This window comes from Mesoplodon mirus (assembly GCF_964341445.2).
Source record: "Mesoplodon mirus genome assembly, chromosome: 7".
Lineage (NCBI taxonomy): Eukaryota > Metazoa > Chordata > Mammalia > Artiodactyla > Ziphiidae > Mesoplodon > Mesoplodon mirus.
Genome location: NC_138983.1, coordinates 94,336,640 through 94,352,054, shown reverse-complemented (window position 1 = coordinate 94,352,054; position 15,415 = coordinate 94,336,640). Strand labels below are relative to the sequence as shown.

The 15,415-nt window shown below is 44.1% G+C and overlaps 1 pseudogene across 1 annotated transcript in view; it reads left to right on the top strand.

Annotated features, from left to right (window-relative positions):
* Positions 1–15,415, top strand: part of LOC309808885 (centrosomal protein of 78 kDa-like) — a 525,691-nt pseudogene that overhangs the window by 305,148 nt on the left and 205,128 nt on the right. The window lies entirely within an intron of this gene.

Here is a 15,415-nt window from a genome sequence, read left to right as displayed (position 1 = left end):
ATGATGAAGATGATGTGGGTGACATTTTCCAAAGAACTAATGTGTTTTCATTTTTTTAAATACTTTATTTTTTGAACAGTTTTAGGTTTACAGGAAATTGAGCAGAGAATACAGAGAGTTCCCATATATCCACCCCTCCAATACACACAGTTTCCCCTATTATTAACATCATGCATTAGTGCGGTACATTTGTTACAACTGATGAACCAATATTGATATGCTATTATTAACTAAGTCCATAGTTTACATTAGGGTTCACTCTTTGCGTTGTACGTTCTTTCCTTTTGACAAATGTATAGTGACAAGTATCCACCATTACAGTATCATAAAAAATATTTTCACTGCCCTGAAATCCCCTGTGCCCCTCCTCTTCATTCTGAGCCCCAGAGCCCCTGTGCCCCTGGCAAGCACTGATCTTTTACTCTCCTTATAGTTTTACTTTTTCCAGAATTTCATACAGTTGGAATCATACGGTATGTAACCTTTTCAGACTAGGTTCTTTCACTAAGCAATATGCATTTAAGATTCCTCCATGTCTTTTTTGTTATTTGATAACTCATTTATTTTTATCACTAGTATTTCATTGTATGGATGTACCACAATTTGTCTATCCATTTACCTTTTAAAGGACATCTTGGTTGCTTCCAGTTTTTGGCAGTTATGAAGAAAGATGCTGTAAGCATGTATCCAAAATAAATGAGTCTTCATGGATATAGAGAACAGACTATGGTTGCCAAGGGGGAGGGGGTTGAGGGAGAGATGGAGTGGGGGGTTGAGGTTAGCAGATGTGAGCTGTTACATCCAGGATGGAGAAACAACAAGGTCCTACTGTAGAGCACAGGGAACTATATTCAATATCCTGTGATAAAGCATAATGGAAAAGAATATTTTAAAAAGAATGTATATATATGTATAACTGAATCACTTTGCTGTACAGCAGAAATTAATACAACATTGTAAATCGACTACATTTCAATAAAATAAATAAATAAACAATATAAATGAGTCTTAAATGTCAACAATAAGAAACCAAACAACCCAACTTAAAAATGGGCAAAAGAGCTCAACAGACACCTCACCAAAGAAAATCTACAGATGTCAAATAAGCATATGAAAAGATGTTAAACATCATACATCATTAAGGAATTTGAAATAAACATGAAATATCTCTTCATTTATTTAGACTACTTTGATTTCTTTCATCAACATTTTGTAGTTTTCTTCAGATACCTCTTCATATAGCTAAGTATTTTGTTAGATTTATTCCTAAGTACTTCATTTTTTTTTTTTTTGGTGCTAATGTAAATGGTGTTGTGTTTTTAATTTCATATTCCACTTGTTCATTGTTGGTATATAGGAAAGCAATTGACTTTTGTATATTAATCATGTATTCTGCAACCTGGGTACAATTGCTCATTAGTTCCAGGAGGGCTTTCTGTCGGTTCTTTGGGATTTTCTGCATAGACAATCATGCCATCTGCAAAATGGGCAAAAGATCTGAACAAACACCTCACCAAAGAAGATTTCTTTTTCCTTCCCAATCTATCTTTTATTCTCTTTTCTTGCCTTGTTGCATTAGCTAGGACATACAGTACAATGTTGAAAATGAGTGGTGAAAGGGGACATCTTCACCTTATTCCTGATCTTAATTGGAAAGTTTCTAGTTTCTCACCATTAAATATGACGTTAGCTTTAGGGTTTTTATAGATGTACTTTATCAGGTTGAGGAAGTTCCCCTCCATCCCTAATTTGCCAAGAGTTGTTGTGGTGGTTCGGTGGTTTGTTAGTTTATCATGGATGGTGTTTAATTTTGTCAAATGCTCTTTTTGCATCTACTGTTATGATAATGCGATTTCTCTTCTCTACGCTGTTGATGTGATGGATTACATTAATTGATTTCCAAATGTTGAACCAGCCTTGCATACCTGGAATAAATCCCACTTGACTGTGGGGTAGAAGTCTTTTTATACATCACTGGATTCAATTTGCTCATATTTTGTTGAGGATTTTGCATCTATGTTCATGGGAGGTATTGGTCTGCAATTTTCCTGTTTTGCAATATCTTTATCTGGTTTTGCTATTAGAATAAGCTTGGCCTCACAGAATGAGCTGGGAAGTGTTCTCTCTTCTTCTATTTTCTGGAAGAGATTATTTAGAACTGATATCATTCTTTCCTTAATGTTTGATAGAATTGACCAGTGAACCCATCCAGGCCTGGTGCTTTCCATTTTGGAAGGTTATTCATTATTGATTCAAATTCTTTACTAGATATGAGTCTATTCAGAGTATTTATTTCTCCTTGTGTGAGTTTCAGTAGATTGTGTCTTTCAAGGAAATGGTCCACTTCATTAAGTTATAAAATCTGTGGGCATAGAATTATTCATAATATTCCTTTATTATCCCTTCAGTGTCCATGAGATCAGTAGTGATGCCATCACTTTCATTTCTGATTTGAGTAATTTGTATCTTCTCTCTTTTTTTCTTGGTTATCCTGCTAGAGGTTTGTCAATTTTATTGATCTTTACAAAAAAAAAAAAAAAAAAAACCAAACAGCTCTTTATTTTGCTGACTTTTCTCTATTGTTTTCCTGCTTTTTATTTCATTCATTGCTTCTTGTCTTGTGCTTGTGGTAGGCTTATATTGCTCTTCTTTCTCTAGTTTCATAAGGTGGAAGCTTAGATCTTTTCAAATGTATGCCTTCAATGCCATAAACTTCCCTCCAAGCACTGCTTTCACTGCATCTTGCAAATTTTCATAGGTTGTATTTTCATTTTCATTTAGCTCAAGATAAATTTTTATTTCCCATGAGACTCCCTCCTTGACCCATCTGTTATTTAGAGGTGTGTTGTTTAATCTCCAAATATTTGGGTATTTTCCAGCTGTCTTTCTGGTATTGGTTTCTAGCCTAATTCCATTGTGTTCTGAAAACGTACTTTGCATAATTTCTATTCTTTTACATTTGTTGAGGTATATTTTGTGGCCTGGAATGTGGTCTGCTTCATGAATGTTCCATGGGAGCTTGAGAAGGATGTGTGTTTTGTTGCTGTGGGATGAAGCTGTGTGATTGCCAGTTAGATCCAGATGATGGTAGTGCTATTCAGTTCAACTTCATTCTTACTAATTTTCTGCCTGGTGGATCTGCCCGTCACTGACAGAGGGCTGTTGAGGTCTCCAGCTACCATGATGGATTCATCTGCTTCTACTTGCAGTCCTATCAGTTTTTGCCTTCCATACTTTGATGCTCTATTGTTGGGTACATACAATGAAGGACTGTTATGTCTGCTTGGAGAATCGACCCCTTTATCACTATGTATCGCCTCTCTTTATCCCTGATAACTTTCCTTCCTCTGAAGTTGGCTCTGCCTGAAATTAATAGAGCTACTCCTGCTTTCTTCTTGTGTTTCAGTATTTTAAGTGCCAAAGTGTTTGGTAGGAATTTGAAAAGTGGGTAAAGGCACAGTCATTTGAATCAGGCAAACCTGGGAACAAGCCAAGCGAGTCAAAGTGGCTGACTGTGGGCACACTTAATCGTTCTATGCCTCAGTTTCCTCATCTAAGAAATGAGTAACTATCGGACCTACTGTACAGCACAGGGAACTATATTCAATATCTTGCAGTAACCTGTGATAGAAAAGAACCTGAAAAAGAATAGATATTATATATATGTATAACTGAATCACTTTGCTGTACACCTGAAACTAACACAACATTGTAAATCAACTAGACTTCAATAAAAAATTAATTTTTGTTTTAAATGAGGAAGTATCCCTTTGAATTATTGTGAAGATGAAACGGGATAATGCAGTAAAGCACTTAGCAAATTTCCTGGCATTTGTGTAATTACACATAATGTGTCATTAATATATTCTACTAATATATGCAGTTATATTATTATCTATTCATATACTATAAGCTATTATTAATAAAAGCTATTGGTTATAATTATATTGTGGGACATTAGTATAGATTTCTAAGTCCAAGTACTCTCTATGAAAGTTGGATGAGGCACTCTGAGAAGAGTGACTTAGAAAATAGTTGCAAAGTCTCAGGCTGGAGTGGATGGCTCATAGGCAGTGTCCTGAGGAGACAGAAGACTTCGCGCATGCCCTGCAGCCCATAGTCCAGGGCGCCGGGGCCAGGGGGGGATGTGATATTTCCTCCTTGGTGCCGAGTTTTGCTCATTCTTCTTATTAAAGTGGTTACACAGGAGGTTTCTGACGCCACTGACAAATCACTGTCTGGGGTCTCTCTCTTTTGAGGGAAATGTGGTCACACCAGGGCCCCTATTGAAAAATAGATCATCTTTGGTTAGATAAATTCTGATTAGCTTTTAAGAAGCAACAGTAATAATTAAGCACATGGGAAAAACCTTCATTGTACACCAAGGCTTTTAAAAGGTAGTTATAAAACTATGTTTTGTGGTATGAGCTCAATTGTGTTTAAACTTTTTAAAAAGATTGTAAGCATAGAGAAAAGACTGGAAGGATGTGAACCACCGTGTTCTCGGTGCCTGCCTCTGGGGGACGGGAGTCTAAGTGATTTTAATGTCTTCTTTGTGTTTTTCTCTAGTTCTCATTTTCTGCATTATTACAAAAAACATGTTATTTTAAAAATGAATAGAACAAACAACAATTATTACAAAACCTCCCCTGAACTTTAACACTTGCAGTAAATGGACAGTTGTCACTTGCCAACTGACCTTTCTGGTTTGTGTTGGGCCATTTCTGCTGTCTTGCCACTCGGGACAACCAAAAGGATACTTGCATGGGATCAGAGAACTATCAAGTGGCCAATTCCTGGCCAATTTCCCCCGAGTTCCCTCTTGCCTCTGTGTTGCCTGACGCCCTACCCCAAAACTGGGCATCTATTCTGGGTCTGCTGTCAGGGTCTGGTGACCCTCCACTCACTAGCTGTGTGGCCTTAGGCAAGTCACTTAACCTCTCTGACCCTCAGCATCCTCCTCTTAAAATGAGGATTGCAGTGACTGTCCAGCCAGATGAAGTGATTAGCACATTGGGGCCCCCAGTGTCAGTGGCACTAGTTATTCCTTGTTATTCCTGTTATTCCTGGCTCTGACTGTCCCCCTTCTGCATTTCAGTCTGCAGACGTCGACAACCATCACGCACTCATTGAATATAATGAGGCCGAAAGCAGCTTTGTTCTCCACGACTTCAATTCCTGCAACGGCACGTTCGTCAATGAGTGCCACATTCAGAACGTGGCTGTGAAGCTCCTACCCGGAGACATCCTGAGGTTTGGGTCCGGAGGGCTGACCTACGAACTGGTCATCGAAAACCCAGCCTCGGTGAGTCCAGGCCCCTGCGGGGGTGGGGGGTGGGGTGGGGTGCAGAGGTGCCGTGTTGTGTCACCTTCCGTGCAGCCTAGGGCTCGGGTACGGCCACAGGTGGAGTTCGTCTGGAGCGCGTCACTCTTCCTTTCGCGATTCTGCGAAGTTCAGCCCCATCGCGTGGGTGCCCGGGGAGAGCGAGTCCTCGCGCCCTCTTCTGGGCATTTCGTGGAATTACATGCAAGGGTTGCCTAGCGACCAGCCCAGAGCGAGAGCGTTTTCCTGAAAAGTGAAGCTTGGCGAGGGGAGGTGGAAAGCAGGTGTGTGCTTTTGAAGATGCAGAGATGGATGCTTCCTTTTTAGGCAGATCAGTGCTCTGCAACTTCCTAGCTTTGTGACCTCGGCCAGGCTTCTCTGTATGCCTGGGTCTGGGTCTTCTCAGCGGTGCAGGGCGTTGAGAGAGTATCTATGTATAAAAAGTCAAAGTGTCTGGCCAGAGTAGACGCTCAAGGCCTGCCAGCTGTTATCACACCGGATCAGAAATGTTCCCGGGATCAGGACCTAAAGTATGGCCCCAGGTTAAGCGGAACGTAACCCAAAATTCGCCCACCAAAGCTCAGTCACCAGAAGTATCTGGTTCAGTAGGGAGGCAGGATGGGGGCTGGTTAGCAACACAGTCCTGGGTCAGAACCCCAGCTCTGCCACTGGCCTACTCGGTGCGCTCTTGCACAAGCCATTGGACCCCTCTGAACCTCGGTTTCCTCATCTACAAAATGGGGCCAACGACAGCAATGACCTTGCAGGCTTATCTCGAGGGCTAAATGAGATGGTTCTAATTGTAAAACTCCCAGAATAATGCCCATTCGTGGTAGCACACAATTAATACCTGTCGTGTGTGTCCCAGAGAGACGGCATGTTAACCTCACTCCCGAGCACCAAGAACCCTGCATGGACTGAGACCTCCGAGGCTTAAAGTCCTTTCTGGGACGAGGCTGGGTATAAATAAATAAAGTTTAGAGAATCTAGACAGAATCCTGGGGTGTGGGTCCACTAGGCAGCCTTAAATACTCACTCAGAGAAGATGAGCACCGTCCCTCAGGCTGCAGGGCTCGTGACACCGCATCCACCACGTTTGGCTTTGAAAACCTGGGACAGTTTTGTCCTGCTGCTTCTCAGCCCCCTTTTCCTCCTTGGACCAACATTAAAGTGTGCTCACTTGTGGGATGCACTGGGATCCACTGGCCGCCCTGAGGAGGGGCTCCTGACCCAGAAGGTGTTGACCTGATCAGGGGTTCTCAACATGGGTTCTAAGGATCCCCCTCGTCAGAAGCACGTGGGGAGCAGACCCACAGTGCAGATCTGGGCTTCACCCCAGGCCTGAGGACTCATACTTAGGATTCCCAGATGAAATACAGGACACGCAGTTAAATCTGAATTTCAGAGAAGCAACAAATCATTGTTATGTACAGGTGTGGCCCAACTATTGCAAGGAACCCCTTATGCTAAAAAAATTATTTGGTGTTTATCTGAAATTCAGATTTAACGGACACCCTATAGTTTATTATATATTGATTTATTCATTTCTTTATTTATGCGAAATCTGGCAACCATACACATCCTCCCTGGGAGTAGGGCCTGGGAATATGCATTCTCACAAGCTCCCTGATGATTCTGATGCACCGCCAATAGGAAGGAAACTGAAATTTAGAATCATTTGTATGGAACACTTACAGAATTTTTTAGGGATCAAAGAAAAGGGGATTTCACACTCCCAAGCCTGAAAATCCAAGTTCATGAAGTTTGATTCAATGTGCCCCAACATGTCTGATTCCAAGAAATTTTCAGGAATGTTCAGTAAAATTACAGGTTCCCAGGCCCCCTCCCTGGGAAATTCTGACTCTGTGGCTTGCCCGTGGGGAGAAGAAGAGGGGGATCAGCAAACAATATCTGCATTTTTTTCTTCTTTTTTCCTACAAAGATATTTATTGAAATATTATTGATAGGGGCATAAAATTTGAAACCTAAATTTCCATCCAAAGGGGGCATTGTTTAATAAATTATATTGTTTAATATATTCTAAGGAGTTTAATATATTATAAGGGGTTTGTTATATATGGAATACTCTTCTGCCTTTTTAAAACACAGCTTTATTAAGATATAATTGACATGCAATAAACAGCACATGTTTAAAGTCTGTAAGTGGATGGGCTTTGACATATGGGTACACCTGTGAAACCATAGCCACAATCAAGACAGTGAACAGCTCCTTCATCCTCCAAAGTTTCCTCCGGATCACAGCATGTGTTTGTTTGCTTGCTTGCTCTTAACAGCTTCACTGAAGTACAATTTACATAACAGAAACTTAACCCATTTTAAGTGTCCAATTCAATCAATTTGAATATATTGATGGAGTTGTGCAGCCATCACCACAACCTGCTCTCAGAACATTTTCCTCCATTTCTATCACCCCAAACCTCGGAGAAACCTTGGAGGTATTTCATTTTGGGGTTTGTTTTTAACTTTTAATTTTCAAAATTATGGTAAAATACACATAAAATTTACCATCTTAACCATGTTTCAGTGTACAGTTCACAGTGGCATTAAATCTATTCACACTGTTGTGCAGCCATCACCCCCATCCATCTTCAGAACTTTGTTCATCTTCCCAAACTGAAACTCTAAGCCCAACACATCAAACCCCCTGCTTCCTTCCTCCCCTCCCACCATGCTTTCTGTGTCTGTGAATTGGACTATTCTAGGTTCCTCATATAAATGGAACCTTACATTGTTTGTCCTTTTGTGACCATCTTATTTCACTTAGTATGATATCCTCATGGTTCATTCCAGTTGAATATTTCATTGTATGGATTCACCACATTTTGTTTACCTGTTCATCCATCCATGGCCACTTGGGTTGCTTCCACCTTTTGGCCATTTTGAGTAAGTTTGTTATGAACACGGGTGTACAACTATGGAATGGGGACTTTATTTTACAAGGTGCTTCTTATATAATTGTGGGAAAAAGTGATGACGACCTCTAACCTTGAGTAGATAAGACGGAAGAAGATGCTTTGTAAGAAGAGAAACCAGGAGAGCAGCAGGAGGAATCACTGACGTGAACAGCACTGTGCTAAGCAATTCACCTGCTCTCCCTTATTTCACGCTCATAGCAACCTATGAGATGGGTTCTCCCATGATCCCCATTTGACAGACAAGGAATCCGAAACTTAGAGAGGTTAAGTAATTTCCCCAGGGCCACCCAGCTTGTCAGTGCAAATTAAACACTATCCCCACTTGTGGAAAAAGGAGGGGAGAAAACCATTTAGTCTGATGCTAGCTGGAGCAGTAGCCTTGACTGGTTTTCACACCGAGGAAAGCATACTCTCACGGTCACTCGAATATGCACGGATTTTTTCAATTCTTATTCCTACACGCACTTGCACCTTGCTTCATTCCTCGGTTGACTGCAGGCAGCTGCACAAGTGTTCCCCTGGCCTGTGCCCAGGGCACTTTACAGGACTCTCCACAGCCCCATCTTCTCAAAAGCGCTGTCTGCCGGGGCGTCCCCAGCTTGAGAAGCTTCCATCCATGACGCTCATATTCATGGAGGGGTCCTTTGCAGCGTCCGTGTGAGGGCGGCCTGTGGACTGACTGACACCTTCCTACAAATTCCACTTCCTGATGACTCCAACCTGCTGGCTGTTTAAAAGAAGAGAAAGGAAGAGGGGAAAAAGGGAGAGGTATTGAAGAGCATCTCTCATCAAATATTTTGAAGCCCAGTTTTTCTAAAAAATTCGTGGCCATCTTGCTTCCGGCATATTCTTGTTTCCAATTGATTTTGGGGTCCCTGGTGAGGGCGCTGTGTTTCCTCCTTGGATGGAGTTTCCACGGAGGACTGCCCTGATATCATACAGATTAAGTATGATGAGAACTGTTCTTCTCCCGACAAAGAGTTCCCAAATGAAAGCATTTAGTTCAGGTTTTGTGGTGACCCTAACCAATAGAGGAGGGTTTGACAGCATTTTACTGGGGGAGGGGGGTGAGGTGTGGGGCGCTTAGGAATCCAGATGTGTGTGCAGATGTCACAGTGGTTAGAGCACATGCCCTGAGGTCAGGCTGACTCTAGCGCCGTCCCAGCCCTGCTCTTGACCGGCTTTTATACTGGACGTGCACAAATCATCTACCTCTCAGGGCCTCGGTCCCCACTCCTGTAACAATAGTTCCTACCACCTTGAGTGACTGTGGTATTAAGTGGGCAAAGTGCGTAAATTGCTTAGTCCAGCGTCTGGCACCTAATAAGCACATGATAACCCTCAGCTTTAGAGTCAAGCAAACCAGCATGGAGCAGCCAAGATGCCTCCTTTTTAAGTGTCCTTTTGGACAGGGAAACCTCCCAAGACCTGCCCCCGCTAGCAGATAATACATTTGCAGATAAATTACCCATAGAATAACATACAAGATGGAAAAATATAAAGAAAAACTCTTGTTTGACAAAGTGCATTGGCAGCCAGGTTGTGCCCAGGACCATCCTTTTTTTTTTTTTTTTTGTGGTCACGGGCGTCTCACTGTTGTGGCTTCTCCCGTTGCAGAGCACAGGCTCCGGACGTGCAGGCTCATCGGCCATGGCTCACAGGCCCAGCCGCTCCGCGGCATGTGGGATCTTCCCGGACCGGGGCCCAAACCCGTGTCCCCTGCATCGGCAGGTGGACTCTCAACCACTGCGCCACCAAGGAAGCCCCCAGGACCATACTTTGTAAATTATACCTCTCTCATCAAAGTATAACCTAGGGCTGCCATATTGCACAACTCCAGGGTCACCATTCACAACGTAGTCCATGTGGATGGCGCCCACTGAAACTGTGCAGGACATAACCCGCAGGGCCATCTGCAATGCCCTGAAGCAACCGTTGATTAATCCCATAGAGTCTTGGCACCAGGCGTGGGAAATTGAAGTACCAGAGTCAGGTGTGCTGCCGTGTTGTGGGTTTTGTTGGTTGTTGCCTTTACTCGTGCTTTCTGAGCTCTGGGAAAAGGGGTGTGGAAACAAGCTGTGCTAGTCACAGGGGCGCCGTTCTTACAAGGCAGCTGAGTAAGGAAACCCACGTCACCCGTATGTATCAATCATGTCTTTCTCTGTTCTGAAATACGGCAAAACGGATGGAAATGGCCAGAATGAAAAAGGAAGCCAGGCGCCACAAATGACGTGCCGAGTTGTTCCATGAGGGGGTTGACAGCTCCTTGTCGGCAGCCCCCATCCCCATGACTGCCTGTGTCTGGCCTTCCCTGTAGCCTGCTCTGCCCTGTTCCCAGTCCAGCCAGACTCTCCCACGTGGCTCCTGGATACTGTCTTCTGTCCCTGCAATGTCATGACGTCCTGTCTTGCGAGAAGAGCGCCCTCTGTCGGCCAATATTCCTTGCTGCTTTAATGGGGAAGCTCTGCAGAACACAATCGAGAAAGCAAGGGCTTTGGAGTTGGATGGACCCAAGTTGAAATGCCAGCTGCAACTGGCTTTACCTTTCTGAGCTTCAATTTCCAATTTCTGCCAAGGAGCTACTCATTAATCCCAGGTCCCCTTTCCCCCTTCAGTTGTTTTTATAGAGGTCCCTGGGACCACCCCTATCATGGCATAAACTGAGGCTTCAGAGAGTTTCAGTGACTTCCCCAAGGTTAGGCATCAATCATATAGATCCAGAGGCAGGATTAAAAGCCGGCTCTCCTGAGTCCCTTGGAGCCTTTTCCTAATAGCACGAAGCATCGTGGGGCCGTGAGAGCCCAGGCAGGTCCTTCACTGCCCAGCGGTTAATGAAGGTCTTGCAATTCCCAGTCCAACCTGCAATTTCACACGCTGACAGGGGATGATTCATTATGTGGGTAAAAACGAAAGCCACTGATAATAGGAGAAACTGCATTTTCAGTTATCTGTCTTCCTTGCTTGTTTGGCTCCACTAACTTTTTTTTTGGCTATACCAATGCAGGATCTTAGTTCCTCAACCGGGAATCAAACCTGCACCCCCTGCATTGGAAGCGTGGAGTCTTAACCACTGGACGGCCAGGGAAGTCCCTGGCTCCACTAACTTTTTTTCTTTAATTATTTTCTTTATTTTATTTATTTATTTTTGGCTGCGTTGGGTCTTCGTTGATGCGCACGGGCTTTCTCTAGTTGCGGCGAGCGGGGGCTACCCTTCTTTGCAGTGCGCGAGTTTCTCTTTGCGGTGGCTTCTCTTGTTGCGGAGCATCGGCTCTAGGTGCGTGGGCTTCAGTAGTTGTGGCACGCGGGCTCAGTAGTTGTGGCTCGCGGGCTCTAGAGCACAGGCTCAGTAGTTGTGGCCCATGGGCTTAGTTGCTCCGCGGCATGTGGGATCTTCCTGGACCAGGGCTCGAATCCCTGTCCCCTGCATTGGCAGGCGGATTCTTAACCACTGCGCCCCCAGGGAAGTCCACCCACTAACTCTTTACCAGGGATATTGCTGCCGTTCCTGGACAAATTCAGTTGCGCCCTTTCTTCTCCTTTTTTGACGATGGTGATCACACCTGGTGGCTAATGTTTTATGCTCATTTATTATGGACCAGGAAGTGTTCCCAGCATTTCACATGCACTATCTCACCCACTTCTCACAGACTAAGAAATGGTTGTTGGTATCCCTGTGTCTTACAGACAAGGCACAGAAATGACACACTCGTCAGGGTCCCAGAGACGGAGCAGAGCCGGGAGCCGGACCAGAGTCTGTGTGACGCCGGATCCCAAGGTCTTAACCCGAGGTCGGCACGTTATGGCCCAGGGCCAAGTGCGGGCCATCGCCTGTTTCTGTAAAGTTTCCTGGGAACACAGCCATCCCATTCATTTCAGTATTGCCTGTGTTGTCGGCTACAAGGGCAGAGTAAGCTGGGCAGATCCTATGGCCCACAGGGCTGGAAATGCTTACTGTCTGGCTCTACAGAAAACGTTGACCAGCCTCTGCCTGTAACACTATGCAGTACTGCCTCTTTCATTTGACTTGGTTTCTAAAAGAAGAACTTAAAATAGAGGGGGGAGCTGGGGAGAAAGAACTCACTCAGATTGAGCCTTACTGTGTGCCAGGAAATGTGCTGGTTAATTGCTTAAGTTTACTGAGGAATAAGAAGAAACAGACAAGCTGGAAAACTAAACTTTGAACAGTCTTTTCAATACCTCTTTAAAAAAGAGCTGGAAATATGTGGTTCTAAATATACATACACATATATATGCATTTGCAAATATAGTAATAACATAATTACATTGACATGGATCTGATAAATGTACTGGACATTAACATATTATATATACAACAGATGCATATTATAAATTTTACCTGTTTCTTCAACTGGAAAGTTTTCTTTTAAAACTGTGGACTGTTGGGAATTCCCTGCTGGTCCAGTGGTTAGGACTCAGTGCTCTCAGTGCTCTCACTGCTGAGGGCCTGGGTTCAATTCCCGGTCAGGTAACTAAGATCCCACAAGTGCACGGCGAGGCCAAAAAACGAAATAAATGAAACTATGGAATGTCTTCCCTGAGTCACTTTTGAAGCAGAAATTTGGGGTTTGTAGTCTGAAGCCTGCTGTAGCTAGAGAACTATTTATCTATCAAAGTTTCTCTAAGCAGCGTGTTACTACTTGTCTTATGATTGGTTCCTTGGTCTTAAATCATTCTTCTCTGGAGATGCTGCTTTACTTTTATAAGTTGAAAGGTAAATTTGGTGCATGATGACAGTCTGGTGGGTTTTATTTGAGCATGTCATAACCTTTAAAACAACTTTCACTCTGAGTACATAGTGATGCTTATGCTAAAGTCTCAGTAAGCATACTGTCCAGGAAATTTGATTGTTTGCAAGTGTCAGAAAACCAACTAAAACTAGCCTAGGCAAAAAAAAAAAAAAAAAAAAAAAAAAGCTCATGGAACTGAAAAGGCCAAAAGCTGCAGCTTAGGCCCAGCTGGATCCAGGCGCCCAAATCATGGTCAGGAATCTGACTCTTTCTTCCCTGTTAGCTTCCCAATCTCAGACAGACTCTTGCCTCACCTGTAGGAAAGTGGCCACCAGCAGCCCCAGCACCCTACAAAGTAGCAGTTCCAGGGATACAGCCAGCATCTTCATTGACAGTGGCTTGGATCACGTGGCTTCCCCTGAACCAATCACTGAGGCCAGGGACCAGGAATGCTCTGATTGGCCAGGCCTGGGTTATGGTCTCACCCCTGGGGTGGAAGGGTCAGAGTTCTATGGACTCAGGATTGTCAGGGAAAGGGTGTCTTCCCTGAAAAAAAATTAAGGTGCCCATCCAGAAGATGGAAGAAATGGATGCGGGGGAGGCAAAAACAAAGAAGATGTCCATGACATTAGGAAGCATTCCTATTGCCTAAGTGGAGCCTTCCGAACGGGATTTGCCACTAGGGATCTGGGGGGAGGAAAATGATGAATAATCCACTTTTCCATTGGAAAAATCCCAGGCCAGTCTCCAAGGAAGCAGAGTTGCTCATTTCTCTCCTGTGGTGAACTGGTGTGATGAGAAGCTCAGAGTCTGGGCCTTAGTTGTCCATCCCCAAGAAGGGTGGTGTTTCCACGTTCCTGGGACCTCTGAATAGGGCCCGTTGTTGAGGAGGATGTGGCTTTACTGTACCGGGGGTTGAGAAGCCGGCAACTGAGTGAATGACCAGAGAGTATGGTGCCCTTCAGAACAAAGCCTCTTTCTGGTCAAGCTTTGTCATCTCCTACCTGACCTTGTAGGATTTCCTCTACCCTGTGCTCTTACAGGTCCCGTGGGGACTTACTTATGTGATGAGAACTCCTGAGGCTGGGTGTTTTATATCAAAGGCGATTTCCCGAGACCAGTGAAGTGGAGGGCACGGGGCAGCAGACAGCCTCAGGCTCGGCCTCCGCAGCAGAAACTCACACAAAAGGACCCCTGAGGCTGTGTTGTCACCAGATGTCTACAGGCGATGCAGATGACATCGGGGGAGGTGGAGACGGGAGCGCGGGCTGAACCCTTAGCATCCTGCTGAGACAGAACCCAGACTCGGTCAGGAACCAGGCCGCTTCCTGCTTCCTCTGGCAGACCACACCCTTTGTTACCAAATCAGAACCACGTTGCTCCTTCTCTGAACTTAGTTGATGATCATTCATTCATTCATTCATTCCGTCTCTCTATCTTGCAAGACCGAATTGAAGCAGGCCAAGTCTACGGGTAGCAAAAGCTATTTGCAAAAATCCGGCTGTTTTCTCATTAGATTCTATTTCACATTTTATGGACTGACCAGGAAGCTGATTAGAACTTGAAAGGAAAGGAAAATCCATAAGATTGAAGATTTACAAGAAAATGGGAAAATTAGATGGGCCAGATCTCCTTTAACACAGCTGGGAAAACCCCAAACGAATGGCTTTTCTGAACAGCTCAAAGGGACTTAATTCTTTTAAGTTCCAAAACCTAAAAATAATGTATAACTTGGCGGTTCTGTGTTCTAAATGTATAACCCTGATTTCTCACACTGAAGCCCCGTACGTGATTTACCCTTTTCTTGGGGACATAGAATTATTACCCGTCTCTGAGTTACGGTGACACCCCGGTAGCTGTTGAGATAAAGGCCATTTGTCCTGGCACCAAGTAGCACCCCCTCCTGGCTTCTGAGATCTACTGGCCATGTTTTCTAGTCTCCATTCTGTCTTTCCAGGTCCATGGCTCCTCCATGCTGCGGTCAGTGTCCCTGCTCGCCACCATCACCCCTATCCCCCAGGCCCTTCCAGACCATGGGAATTAAGCTCCACATCTATGTATGTTAAATTCTTCTGTAAGGAAGCCGGTCTCTTCTCCCTCCTTTATGTATTTACTCACCAATGTATCTATGTCAGTATGGATCCATGTATACTGATTTTACACTTTGAATTATAATCCAATACTCATTAAATATTTCTTCGCTCAAATTCTTCCAGCCTTGGCCACTGGGAGCTCTTTCAGATTGCTTGCTGTGTCCTTGAGCATCTCCCCACCTTTTCGTTTTGGGCACTTGCTTACTCTCTGCTGTTACAAGATGCACCAGGCTTAGCATGTGTTTTCCCCATCCCAGCCCCAGAATCAAAGTGCTTTTTATTTACACTCCATTTGCCAACTGTTCAGCTCAGTCA